The sequence below is a fragment of the Pristiophorus japonicus genome, chromosome 5, assembly GCF_044704955.1.
Source record: "Pristiophorus japonicus isolate sPriJap1 chromosome 5, sPriJap1.hap1, whole genome shotgun sequence".
NCBI lineage: Eukaryota > Metazoa > Chordata > Chondrichthyes > Pristiophoridae > Pristiophorus > Pristiophorus japonicus.
The window spans coordinates 296,032,834-296,045,841 of NC_091981.1; the positions used below are offsets into that span (position 1 = coordinate 296,032,834).

General features: G+C 49.1%; 1 long non-coding RNA gene across 1 annotated transcript; it reads right to left on the reverse strand.

The window, feature by feature from the left end:
• Positions 1-5,693: 5,693 nt before the first annotated feature.
• Positions 5,694-7,611, reverse strand: LOC139264032 (uncharacterized). Its single transcript, XR_011593283.1, has 2 exons — positions 6,898-7,611; positions 5,694-5,903 (listed from the first exon to the last, which is right to left on the reverse strand). It is a non-coding gene; the product is annotated as an uncharacterized lncRNA (long non-coding RNA).
• Positions 7,612-13,008: the final 5,397 nt, after the last annotated feature.

Consider the following 13,008-nt stretch of genomic DNA (forward strand, 5'->3'; position numbering starts at 1 on the left):
TTCCCGCTTTATAATAATATCCTTCAGTTCCTCCTCCTCACTAGACCCTCGGTCCCCTAGTACTTCCAGAATGTTATTTGTGTCTTCCTGCATGAAGACAGAACCAAAGTATTTGTTTAACTGGTCCACCATTTCTTTGTTCCCCATTATAAATTCACCTGAATCTGACTGCAAGGGACCTACGTTTGTTTTCACTAATCTTTTTCTCTTCACATATCTATAGAAGCTTTTGCAGTCAGTTTTTATGTTCCCAGCAAGCTTCCTCTCATACTCTATTTTCCCCCTCCTAATTAAACCCTTTGTCCTCCTCTGCTATATTGCAAAATTCTCCCAGTCCTCAGATTTGCTGCTTTTTCTGACCAATTTATATGCCTCTTCCTTGGATTTAACACTATCCCTAATTTCCCTTGTTAGCCACGGTTGAGCCACCTTCCCAGTTTTATTTTTACTCCAGACAGGGATGTACAATTGTTGAAGTTCCTCCATGTGATCTTTAAATGTTTGCCATTGTCTATCCACCGACAACCCTTTAAGTATCACTCGCCAGTCTATTCTAGCCAATTCACGTCTCATACCATCGAAGTTACCTTTCCCCAAGTTCAGGACCCTAATCTCTGAATTAACTGTCACTCTCCATCTTAATAAAGAATTCTACCATATTATGGTCACTCTTTCCCAAGGGGCCTCGCACAACAAGATTGTTAATTAGTCCTTTCTCATTACACATCACCCAGTCTCGGATGGCCAGTCTTCTGGTTGGTTCCTCGACACATTGGTCTAGAAAACCATCCCTAATACACTCCAGGAAATCCTCCTCCACCGCATTGCTACCAGTTTGGTTAGCCCAGTCAATATGTAGATTAAAGTCGCCCATGATAACTGCTGTACCTTTATTGCACGCATCCCTAATTTCTTGATGCTGTCCCCATCCTCATTACTACTGTTTGGTGGTCTGTACACAACTCCCACTAGCGTTTTCTGCCCGTTGGTACTCCGTAGCTCCACCCATACAGATTCCACATCATCCAAACTAATGTCCTTCCTTCCTTACTATTGCATTAATTTCCTCTCTAACCAGCAACGCCACCCCACCTCCTTTTCCTTTCTGTCGATCCTTTCTAAATGTTGAATACCCCTGGATGTAGAGTTTCCAGCCTTGGTCACCCTGGAGCCCTGTCTCCATGATGCCAATTACATCACATCCATTAACTGCTATTTGCGCAGTTAATTCGTCCACCTTATTCCAAATACTCCTCGCATTTGAGGCACAGAGCCTTCAGGCTTGTCTTTTTAACACCCTTTGCCCCTTTAGGCTTTTGCTGTAATGTGGCCCTTGCTTTTTGCCCTGGGTTTCTCTGCCCTGGGTTTCTCTGCCCTCTATTTTTACTTTTCTTCTTTCTATCTTTTGCTTCTGCCCCCATTCTACTTCCTCTGTCGCCCTGCATAGGTTCCTATCCCCCTGCCATATTAGTTTAACCCCTCCCCAACAGTACTAGCAAACACTCCCCCTAGGACATTGGTTCTGGTCTTGCCCAGGTGCAGACCACCCGGTTTGTACTGGTCCCACCTCCTCCAGAACCAGTTCCCATGTCCCAGGAATTTGAATCCCTCCCTTCTGCACCACTCCTCAAGCCACATATTCATCTGAGCTATCCTGCAATTCATAGAAACATAGGATTAGGCCATTCAGCCCTTTGAGCCTGCACCGCCATTCAATGAGTTCATGGCTGAACTCTGACTAGCATGTGGCACTGGTAGCAATCCTGAGATTACTACTTTTAAGGTCCTACTTTTTAATTTTAGCTCCTAGCTCCCTAAATTCATCCTGTAGGACCTCAACCTGTTTTTTTTTTTACCTATATGCACCACAACAACTGGCTGTTTACCCAACCCCCCCCCCCCCCCCCCCCTTCAAAATGTTCTGCACCCGCTCCGAGACATCCTTGATCTTTGCACCAGGGAGGCAACATACCATCCTGGAGTCTCGGTTGCGGCCGCAGAAACATCTATCTATTCCTCTTACAATAGAATCCCCTATCGCTATAGCTCTCCCACTCTTTTTCCATAGACTTGGCTGCTGCTGCCCTCTCCTGATGAGTCATCCCCCTCAACAGTACCCAAAGTGCTGTATCTGTTTTGCAGGGGGATAACCGCAGGGGACCCCTGCACTACCTTCCTTCCACTGCTCTTCCTGTTGGTCACCCATTCCCTATCTGGCTGTGTACCCTTTACCTGCGGTAAGACCAACTCATTAAACGTGCTATTCACATCATTCTCATCATCGTGGATGCTCCAGAGTGAATCTACGCGCAGCTCCAGTGCCACAATGCGGTCCGTCAGGAGCTGCAGCAGGATACACTTCCTGCATATGTGGTCGTCAGGGACACTGGAAGCGTTCCTGACTTCCCACATAGTACAGGAGGAGCATAACACGTGTCCGAGTTCTCCTGCCATGACTTAACCCTTAGATTAACTTAATTTGGCAACAATAATGCTAAAGGTTACTTACTGATAAGGAAAAGAAAAAACTACTCATCAATCACTTACCCCCTTGGCTGTGACGTCACCTTTCGATATTATTTACTTGGTGCGTTATGATTGGAATGCACTGCCTCAAAAGGACGCAGATTCAGCAGTAACTTTCAAAAGGGAATGGGATAAATACTTGGCAGAGCTCTGGAGAAAGAGCAGGCGAGTGGAACAAATGGGATAGCTCGAAGGAGCACGGACGATGGGCTGAATAGCATCCTATGAAATTAATGGGAATATTGGCAAACTTTGTGAGGCCTGAAAGTTAAGTTGATTGTAGAATCATAGAAATTTACAGCATGAAAGGCAGCCATTTCAGCCCATCGTGTCCGTGTCGGCCGACCAAGAGCTATCCAGCCTAATCCCACTTTCCAGCTCTTGGTCCGGAGCCTTGTCGGTTACGGCACTTCAGGTGCACATCCAAGTATTTTTTAAATGTGGTGAGGGTTTCCGCCTCTACCACCTTTCAGGCAGTGAGTTCCAGACCCCCACCACCCTCTCGGTGAAGACATTTCCCTCAAATCCCCTCTAAACCTTTCCCCAATTACTTTAAATGTATGCCCCCCTGGTTGTTGACTCCTCTGCCAAGGGAAACAGGTCCTTCCTATTCATTCTATCCAGGCCCTTCATAGAAACATAGAAAATAGGTGCAGGAGCAGGCCATTCAGCCCTTCTAGCCTGCACCGCCATTCAATGAGTTCATGGCTGAACATGAAACTTCAGTACCCCCTTCCTGCTTTCTCGCCATAACCCTTGATCCCCCAAGTAGTAAGGACTTCATCTAACTCCCTTTTGAATATATTTAGTGAATTGGCCTCAACTACTTTCTGTGGTAGAGAATTCCACAGGTTCACCACTCTCTGGGTGAAGAAGTTTCTCCTCATCTCGGTCCTAAATGGCTTACCCCTTATCCTCAGACTGTGACCCCTGGTTCTGGACTTCCCCAACATTGGGAACATTCTTTCTGCATCTAACCTGTCTAAACCCGTCAGAATTTTAAACGTTTCTATGAGGTCCCCTCTCATTCTTCTGAACTCCAGTGAATACAATCCCAATTGATCCAATCTTTCTTGATAGGTCAGTCCCGCCATCCCGGGAATCAGTCTGGTGAACCTTCGCTGCACTCCCTCAATAGCAAGAATGTCCTTCCTCAAGTTAGGAGACCAAAACTGTACACAATACTCCAGGTGTGGCCTCACCAAGGCCCTGTACAACTGTAGCAACACCTCCCTGCCCCTGTATTCAAATCCCCTCGCTATGAAGGCCAACATGCCATTTGCTTTCTTAACCGCCTGCTGTACCTGCATGCCAACCTTCAATGACTGATGTACCATGACACCCAGGTCTCGTTGCACCTTCCCTTTTCCTAATCTGTCACCATTCAGATAATAGTCTGTCTCTCTGTTTTTACCACCAAAGTGGATAACCTCACATTTATCCACATTATACTTCATCTGCCATGCATTTGCCCACTCACCTAACCTATCCAAGTCACTCTGCAGCCTAATAGCATCCTCCTCGCAGCTCACACTGCCACCCAACTTAGTATCATCCGCAAATTTGGAGATACTGCATTTAATCCCCTCGTCTAAATCATTAATGTACAATGTAAACAGCTGGGGCCCCAGCACAGAACCTTGCGGCACTCCACTAGTCACTGCCTGCCATTCTGAAAAGTACCCGTTTACTCCTACTCTTTGCTTCCTGTCTGACAACCAGTTCTCAATCCACGTCAGCACACTACCCCCAATCCCATGTGCTTTAACTTTGCACATTAATCTCTTGTGTGGGACCTTGTCGAAAGCCTTCTGAAAGTCCAAATATACCACATCAACTGGTTCTCCCTTGTCCACTTTACTGGAAACATCCTCAAAAAATTCCAGAAGATTTGTCAAGCATGATTTCCCTTTCACAAATCCATGCTGACTTGGACCTATCATGTCACCATTTTCCAGATGCACTGCTATGACATCCTTAATAATTGATTCCATCACTTTACCCACTACTGAGGTCAGGCTGACCGGTCTATAATTCCCTGTTTTCTCTCTCCCTCCTTAATTTTATATAACTCAATCAGGTCTTCCCCTCGGCCTCCTCTGTTCCAAAGAAAACAGATCCAGCATCTCCAATCTTTCCTCAGTCAAAATTCTCCAGTCTAGGCAACATTTTTGTAAATCTCCTCTGTACCCTCTCCAGTACAATCACATCTTTCCTGTAATGTGGTGATCAGAGCTGCACACAGTACTCCAGCTGTGGCCTAACCAGTGTTTTATACAGTTCAAGCATAACATCTTTGCTCTTGTATTCTATGCCTCTAATAATAAAGGCAACGTATGCCTTCTTACCCATCTGGCCTGCTACCTTCGGGGATCTGTGGTCCTGCATTCCCAGGCCCCTTTGTTCCTCTATGCTTTTCAGTGTCGTACCATTTAATGTATATTCCCTTGCCTTGTTAGACCTCCCCAAATGCATTATCTCTCACTTCTCCGGATTGAATTCCATTTGCCAATGATTGATATCTTCCTTCAGTCTGCAGCTTTCTTCTTCATTAATCAACCACACAGCCAATTTTAGTGTCATCTGCAAACTTCTTGTATACCTAAGCAGCCCTCAGAGTTTGGCAACCCTTGCTCCAGACTCAAATCATGGTACTTTGGAGCCAGATCCCATATGATTATGGCTATAATTGTCATGGTTCTGAATAGATTTCAGATATAAAGTCAACAATCACTAAACCATCCATCTTTCACCTACACTGCATCAAGCCCGACTAAATTAACTCTATTTACACTCAACACAGCCGCAGTGACGAGGGATGCTGAATAAATAGATCAGCTACAACGACTTCACTCCATTTCAAAACATTCACCATCCTGTGTGTAGACAGGGAGGTGAGTGAAAGAGATAGGTATTCGAAGAGGGAGTTGGACAGGAATATCAACTGAGAGATGCTGTGGATTCTGTTTCTAGACAACCCGACATGGACCTCTCTTGCTAGTGTATATTGTGCTATTTCTCCCCTGGATGTGGATGACACTGGCGAGGCTGCATTCAATGCCTGTCTGGAGTTACCCTGAGAATTACCGCAGCCCCCCCGTCAGGATGGTCGTCCCCTCGAGGGACACATGCTTTCGGCCTAGGATCACTGAAACAGCAGATCGGGCTCAAGTATAAGAAAGTTTTATTTCAAATAAAAAGATACAATATTGAAGGCAAACCAACGACAAGGTGGTTCGAATCGCCGGGTTTATATTAAATGAAAATATACAAAGCATTTATTTCCCGCAGCGTTTCTCCAGATTGGCCAGCCGGTGGTACTGAGAGCGGGAGGGGAGCTGGGCTTCGGACAATAGATGGAAGCTTCATCCTGCTCACTGTAAGGAGAGAAATGGTTTGGACTGGTTATCGTGGATGTTCACAATCGGCACCCTCCCCTTACACAGACTATGTTTCTCTGTGACCCAAGTCAGTGGGGACAGGTTTGGGGTAAAATGCACCACTATCCCACTTCACCAGCCACTGGTCACCGACAAACTAACCCGTCAACATTCCCTCTCTGCTCACCCCTTGCATAAGCGAGGTGCCTCTTAATATCGTCCTCTCCCTCTTCTGTTCTCCCCCACCCAGAAGCATTGGGGGCGGGGGGGAGAAAGAGAGATCAAAGCACACAATCTACGTATGAAAATAAATACATTTCAAAATATCCCCTAAAACTGGCCAGGTGCAATATCCTTTCCATTTCGCCCACGATGTGTGTGTATATATATATATATATATATATATATAGGGATTATATATATATATATATATATATAATCCCACTCCCACCCCGTGTCAGCTGTGGCTCAGTGGGTAGCACTCTTGCCTCGGAGTCAGAAAGCTGTGGGTTCAAGTCCCACTCCAGTGACTCTAGCACAAACATCTAGGCTGATCCTCAGCATTGCACTGGAGTGAGTGCTGCACTGTCGGAGGTGCTGTCTTTCCGATGAGATGTTAAACCGAGGCCCCGTCTGCTCTCAAGTGGATGGAAAAGATCCCATGGCACTATTTCAGAGGGGATCAGGGGAGTTATCCCCCAGTGTCCTGGTCAATATTTATCCCTCAACATAACCAAAAAAAAACAGATTATCTGGTTATTATCACATTCCTGTTTGTGGGAGCTTGCTGTGCGCAAATTAACCACGTCATTTCCTACATTACAACAGCGACTACCACTACACTCCAAAAGCATTTCATTGGCTGTAAAGCGCTTTACGACATTCAATCTTGCACCCCTCTGCCCAGTTACCAAGGCTCTGCCAGTGCCACTCCTGGTCTGCTTAATACAAGCCACAGGTAGGAGGAGCCCATGGTTTACAACAGACTCACCTTGGCCTTGTTCTGTACAGGCAAGTAAAGTTTGAACTCTGCCGGGAGCTCATCCTCGGAGTACAGTCTGTCGGAGAAGTAAACGCGCCGAATCCGACAGTTCGCGTGAATCTGGAAAGCAAACACGGCAACTCGTTAACTCGACCACTTCCAGTGAAAATAAAGTCAACACACAGCAACACTGGCTCAGGTTAGCTGTGCGCTCTGCAAATCAGGGAGATGTTTGGGCCAACACATCTCAGATTCTGATGTCGTTATTCAGGGGGTTCACACATACAGTGGGGGTATAGTTGCTTTCAGCAGAGAACATGCAACACAGGCTGAAAAACACAGCACAACATTCCACCTACAGACCCCACGACTGATTCTGCCAATAAAAGTCTTCAAGATGTTTTCCTGGCTTTCCTTTTTCAGATGCTGATTAACTGACGAGTATTTCCAGCACTTTGGTTTTATTTCAGATATATAGTTTTCCCATCTCTCTGATTTCATCATGTTAATCCATGCCTCAGCATCCACATTTTACATTCTGCTCGGTTCTGCCTTTTAGGATCCACTTAAAGCTGGTGCAATGCTCTCCTGGCCGGCCTCCCACTGCCCGTATCCTATTCCACAGCTGGTCCCAGTCACCCATTACATCGGTCCTTGCCCACCCAAGATTGCCTTCTCGTCCCCCAAATCTTCAAACGTTAAAATTCCTGCGTTTGAATCCTACGAGCTTGCCCCTCCTCCCTCTCTGGAATGTCTTCCGGCCCTCCCTCCCTCCCCTTCCCCACCAACTCTCCGTTCCTTTGATTCTGGACTCTTGTGCATCCTCCCCATCACTGGCGACCATCACCCCCTTTAACACCTTCCTTACAAGCCACCTCTCCCGCCAAACCTCTTGTCCCAACATCCCTGTCTTGGGCACGGGGTCCAATTTTCCTCATGCCTCGGGATATTTTTCAGAATCATACAGTACAGAAGGAGGTTATTCAGCCCACCGTGCCAGCTCTTTGAAAGAGTTCTCCAATTAGTCACAGTCCCTGCTGCTCTTCCCCAGAGCCCAGTTATTTTATCCCCTGTAAGTACTTATCCAATTCCCTTGGAAAGTTCCGATTGAATCTGCCTCCACCGCCCTCTCAGACAGTAAGTTCCAGATTAGAACTCGCTACGTAAAAAAAATCTCATCCCCCCCTCTGGTCCTTTTGCCGATGACCTTAAATCTGTGTTCTCTGGTTACTGACCCTCCGGCCACTGGAAACACTTTCTCCTTATTTACTCTCAAAACCCCTCAGAATAGAGATTCTATTAAATCACCCCTTAACAGTCTCTGCTCTCAGGAGAACAAGCCCAGCTTCTCCAGTCCCTCCTCATCCCTGGTACAGGTACAGCGTCGAAAATCCAGAAGCCTCAGGATCGAGGCCATTCCAGATTCTGTATATTTCCGGACTTTGGAATGTCTTTCGGACGTCCCAAATCCGGAAACGCCAGAGTCCAGGTTTAGGTATTTCTGCACTTAGGAACGTTTTTCCAACATCCCGAGCCCGGAAACGCCCGGGCCAAGGTAAGTAAGTAAGGGATGGGGGGGTGGGAGGGGGGAGGTCGGCTTGAGGCGGGGGAAAAGAGGTCTCCGTGACTGCAAGTAAAACCTGAAGATTCAACAGTTCCACTCAATTCCCTTTTTACTCCCACTGGGCAGATAAGAGAAAAACAATTTCCGAGACGGACATTCAGTTGTAAGTGCTGGGGGAGGTCCTTGCTCCCTCGTTTCGTACTCTTCAACCACCATCCCAGTCCCCACCTCACCCCCCCTCAGTGCCAAGACCATCGAGGTCTGCGCCCCGAGCAAACATTCTCTGGGAATCCCGCAGCCCCAGCTCCTCCGGAGCATAAACCAGGAAATAGTGGGGGCCTGTAAAAAGGGAACAGCAATAATCATGGGTGATTTTAACCTCCGTATTGATTGGACAAATCAAATTGGTCAGGGTAGCCTTGAGGAGTATGTAACGGAACCAATCAGGGGACAGGTATCTTAGATCTGGTCCTGTGTAATGAGACAGGATTAATAAACAATCTCCTAGCAAAGGATCCCCTTGGAATGAGTAACCATAGCATGATTGAATTTCAAATTCAGATGGAGGCTGAGAAAGTTAAATCTCTAACCAGTGTACTAAACTTAAATAAAGGAGACTATGAAGGTATGAGGGCAGAGTTGGGTAAAGTGGACTGAGAAAATAGATTAAAGGATAGGATGGTTGATGAACAGTGGCATACATTTAAGGAGATATTTCACAACTCTCAAGAAAAATATATTCCAGTGAGGAGGAAAGGATGCAAAAGAAAAGAAAGCCATCCATGGCTAACTAAAGAAATAAAGGTCGGTATCCGATTTAAAAACAAGGGCATATCAAGTGGCCAAAACTAGCGGGAGGTCAGGAGATTGGGAAGCTTTTAAAAGCCAGCAAAGAATAATTTAAAAAATGATTAAGAAAGGGAAGATAGACTATGAAAGTAAACTAACACAAAATATAAAAACAGATAGCAAGAGTTTCTATAGGTATATAAAAAGGAAGAGAGAGGCTAAAGTAAATGTTGGTCCCTTAGAGGACATGACCGGGGAATTAGTAATGGAGAACATGGAGGTGGCAGAAACTCTGAACAAATATTTTGTATCAGTTTTTACAGTAGAGGACACTAAAAATATCCCAACAGTGGACAGTCTAGAGGCTATGGGGAGAGGAACTTAACACAATCACAATCACTAAGGAGGTGATACTCAGTAAGATAATGGGACTAAAGGCAGATAAATCCCCTGGACCTGATGGCTTGCATCCTAGGGTCTTGAGAAGTAGAGGCAGTAATTGTAGATGCATTGGTTGTAATTTACCAAAATTCCCTGGATTCTGGGGAGGTCCCAGCAGATTGGAAAACTGCAAATGTAACGCCCCTATTTAAAAAAGGAGGCAGACAAAAAGCAGGAAACTATAGACCAGTTAGCCTAACATCTGTGGTTGGGAAATTGTTGGAGACCATTATTAAAGAAGCAGTAGCAGGACAGTTGGAAAAGCAAAATTTGATCAGGCAAAGTCAGCATGGATTTATGAAGGGGAAGTCATGTTTGACAAATTTGCTGGAATTCTTTGAGGATGTAACGAACGGTGTTTAAAGGGGAACCAGTGGATGTGATGTATTTGGACTCCCAGAAGGCATTTGACAAGATGCCACATAAAAGGTGATTGCACAAGATAAAAGTTCACGGGGTTGGGGATAATATATTAGCATGGAGAGAGGATTGGCTGACAAACAGAAAACAGAGAGTCGGGATAAATGGAGATAAACCAGTCTCTGGTTGGCAATCAGTAACTAGTGGGGTGCCGCAGAGATCAGTGCTGGGACCCCAACTATTTACAATCAATATTAACGACTTGGAAGGGGGGACTGAGTGTAACGTAGCCAAGTTTGCTGACGATACAAAGATGGGAGGAAGGGTAATGTGTGAGGAGGACATAAAGAGGCTACAAAAGGACATAGACAGGTTAAGTGTGTGGGCAAGAATTTGGCAGATGGAGTATAATGTTGGAAAGTGTGAGGTCATGCACTTTGGCAGAAAAAAAATCAAAGAGCAAATTATTATTTAAATGGAGAAAGATTGCAAAGTGCTGCATTACAGCGGGACCTGGGGGTACTTGTGCATGAAACACAAAAGGATAGTATGTAGGTACAGCAAGTGATCAGTAAGGCCAATGGAATCTTGGCCTTTATCGCAAAGGGGATGGAGTATAAAAGCAGGGAAGTCTTGTTACAGCTGTACAGGGTATTGGTGAGGCTACACCTGGAATACTGCATGCAGTTTTGGTTTCCATATTTACGAAAGGATATACTTGCTTTGGAGGCAGTTCAGAGAAGGTTCACCTAGGTTGATTCCGGGGATGAGGGGGTTGACTTATGAGGAAAGGTCGAGTACGTTGGGCCTCTATTCACTGGAACTCAGAAGAATGAGAGGTGATCTTATAGAAACGTATAAGATTATGTGGGGGCTTGACAAGGTGGATGCAGAGAGGATGTTTCCACTGATGGGGGAGACTAGAACTAGAGGGCATGATCTTAGAATAAGGGGCTGCCCATTTAACCAAAGATGAGGAGGAATTTCTTCTCTGAAGGTTGTAAATCTGTGGAATTCGCTGCCTCAGAGAGCTGTGGAAGCTGGGACATTGAATAAATTTAAGACAAAAATAAACAGTTTCTTAAATGATAAGGGAATAAGGGGTTAAGGTGGAGATAGACAGATTTTTGAGTGAAGGGTTATGGGGAGCGGGCAGCGAAATGGAGTTGAGTCCATGATCAGATCAGCCATGATCTTATTGTTGAATGGCGGAGCAGGCTCGAGGGGCTGTATGGCCTATTCCTGCTCTTATTTCTTATGTTCAACCCCAGATCTCTGACACGTCCAATTCCTGAGCCGCGTCCCCCCGGCACAAGGTTTGCGCCTTGCGCTCCTGAAATCGTCCGACTGGAGGCCCAGAGCCATATCTCCCTAAACTCCCCATCTCCCTGAAGCTGTCGGCCTCCGAGCCCACACATTCCAAGAAAGCTCCAAACAGCAGCTCGCTCCAGGTTTGATACCATGCACATGCTTCCCTTCTACAAACTGGCCACTCTCTCGGGCTCCGCTCTTGTTTTCCCACCTCTGCGATCAGTAGCCGGAGCGGTCCCGGGCTCCAGCGCCCCGCCCCCAGCCCACGGGTCAGCGACCCGCCCCCAGCCCACGGGTCAGCGACCCGCCCCCAGCCCGTGACCCCGGGCTCCAGCGCCCCGCCCTCGGCCCGTGACCCCGGGCTCCAGCGCCCGTGACCTCAGGCCGTGACCCCGGGCTACAGCACCCCGCCCTCGTCCCATGACCCCAGGCTCCAGCGCCCCGCCCTCATCCCGTGACCCCAGCGCCCCGCCCTCATCCCGTGACCCCAGCGCCCTGCGCTCGGCCCGTGACCCCAGGCTCCAGCGCCCCGCCCTCATCCAGTGACCCCAGCGCCCCGCGCTCGGCCCGTGACCCCAGGCTCCAGCGCCCCGCCCTCATCCCGTGACCCCAGCGCCCCGCGCTCGGCCCGTGACCCCGGGCTCCAGCGCCCCGCCCTCGGCCCGTGACCCCGGGCTCCAGCGCCCCGCCCTCGGCCCGTGACCCCGGGCTCCAGCGCCCCGCCCTCGGCCCGTGACCCCGGGCTCCAGCGCCCCGCCCTCGGCCCGTGACCCCGGGCTCCAGCGCCCCGCCCTCGGCCCGTGACCCCGGGCTCCAGCGCCCCGCCCTCGGCCCGTGACCCCGGGCTCCAGCGCCCCGCCCTCGGCCCGTGACCCCGGGCTCCAGCGTCCCGCCCTCGGCCCGTGACCCCGGGCTCCAGCGTCCCGCCCTCGGCCCGTGACCCCGGGCTCCAGCGCCCCGCCCTCGGCCCGTGACCCTGGGCTCCAGCGCCCCGCCCCGTGACCCCAGGCTCCAGCGCCCGTGACCCCGCCCTCAAACTGTGACTCCTTAGTTCAGCGCCCCGCCCCCAGCCCGTGACCCCGCGGTTCAGCGCCCCGCCCCCAGCCCGTGACCCCCGCGGTTCAGCGCCCCGCCCCCAGCCCGTGACCCCGCGGTTCAGCGCCCCGCCCCCAGCCCGCGGTTTAGCTCTCTGCCCCCAGCCCGTGACCCCGCGGTTCAGCTCTCTGCCGTTAGCCTCGGGTCCCTGGGATGTAACGGTCTGACCTGGGAAACCCAGGGTCCTGCCCTTTTGACTGCAGCACTTTCCACCCCACCCCGGGGCTTTGACCTCTGACTGCGGCGCACTCTCAATGCCAGTGCCCAGAGTGAGCCCTTCGCACATGCAGGTCTGAGGGTTGCAATCCCCCGGGCTCAGAGACACACTGCGTTCCCCGGGGACACCACGCGTGGACTCTCCCTGGGCCACATCCGAGGCAGTGGTCCGAGGCCGGGGTCTGGATTCCAAATCATTTTCCGGATTCCGGACGACCCGCCACGGATCGCCCCAGTGTCCGGATTCCAGATGCTGCACCTGTACCATTCTCGTAAATCTCGTCCGCACCCTCCCCAAGGCCGGAACACCCTTCCTAAAGTGTGGGGCCCAGAATGGACACAGT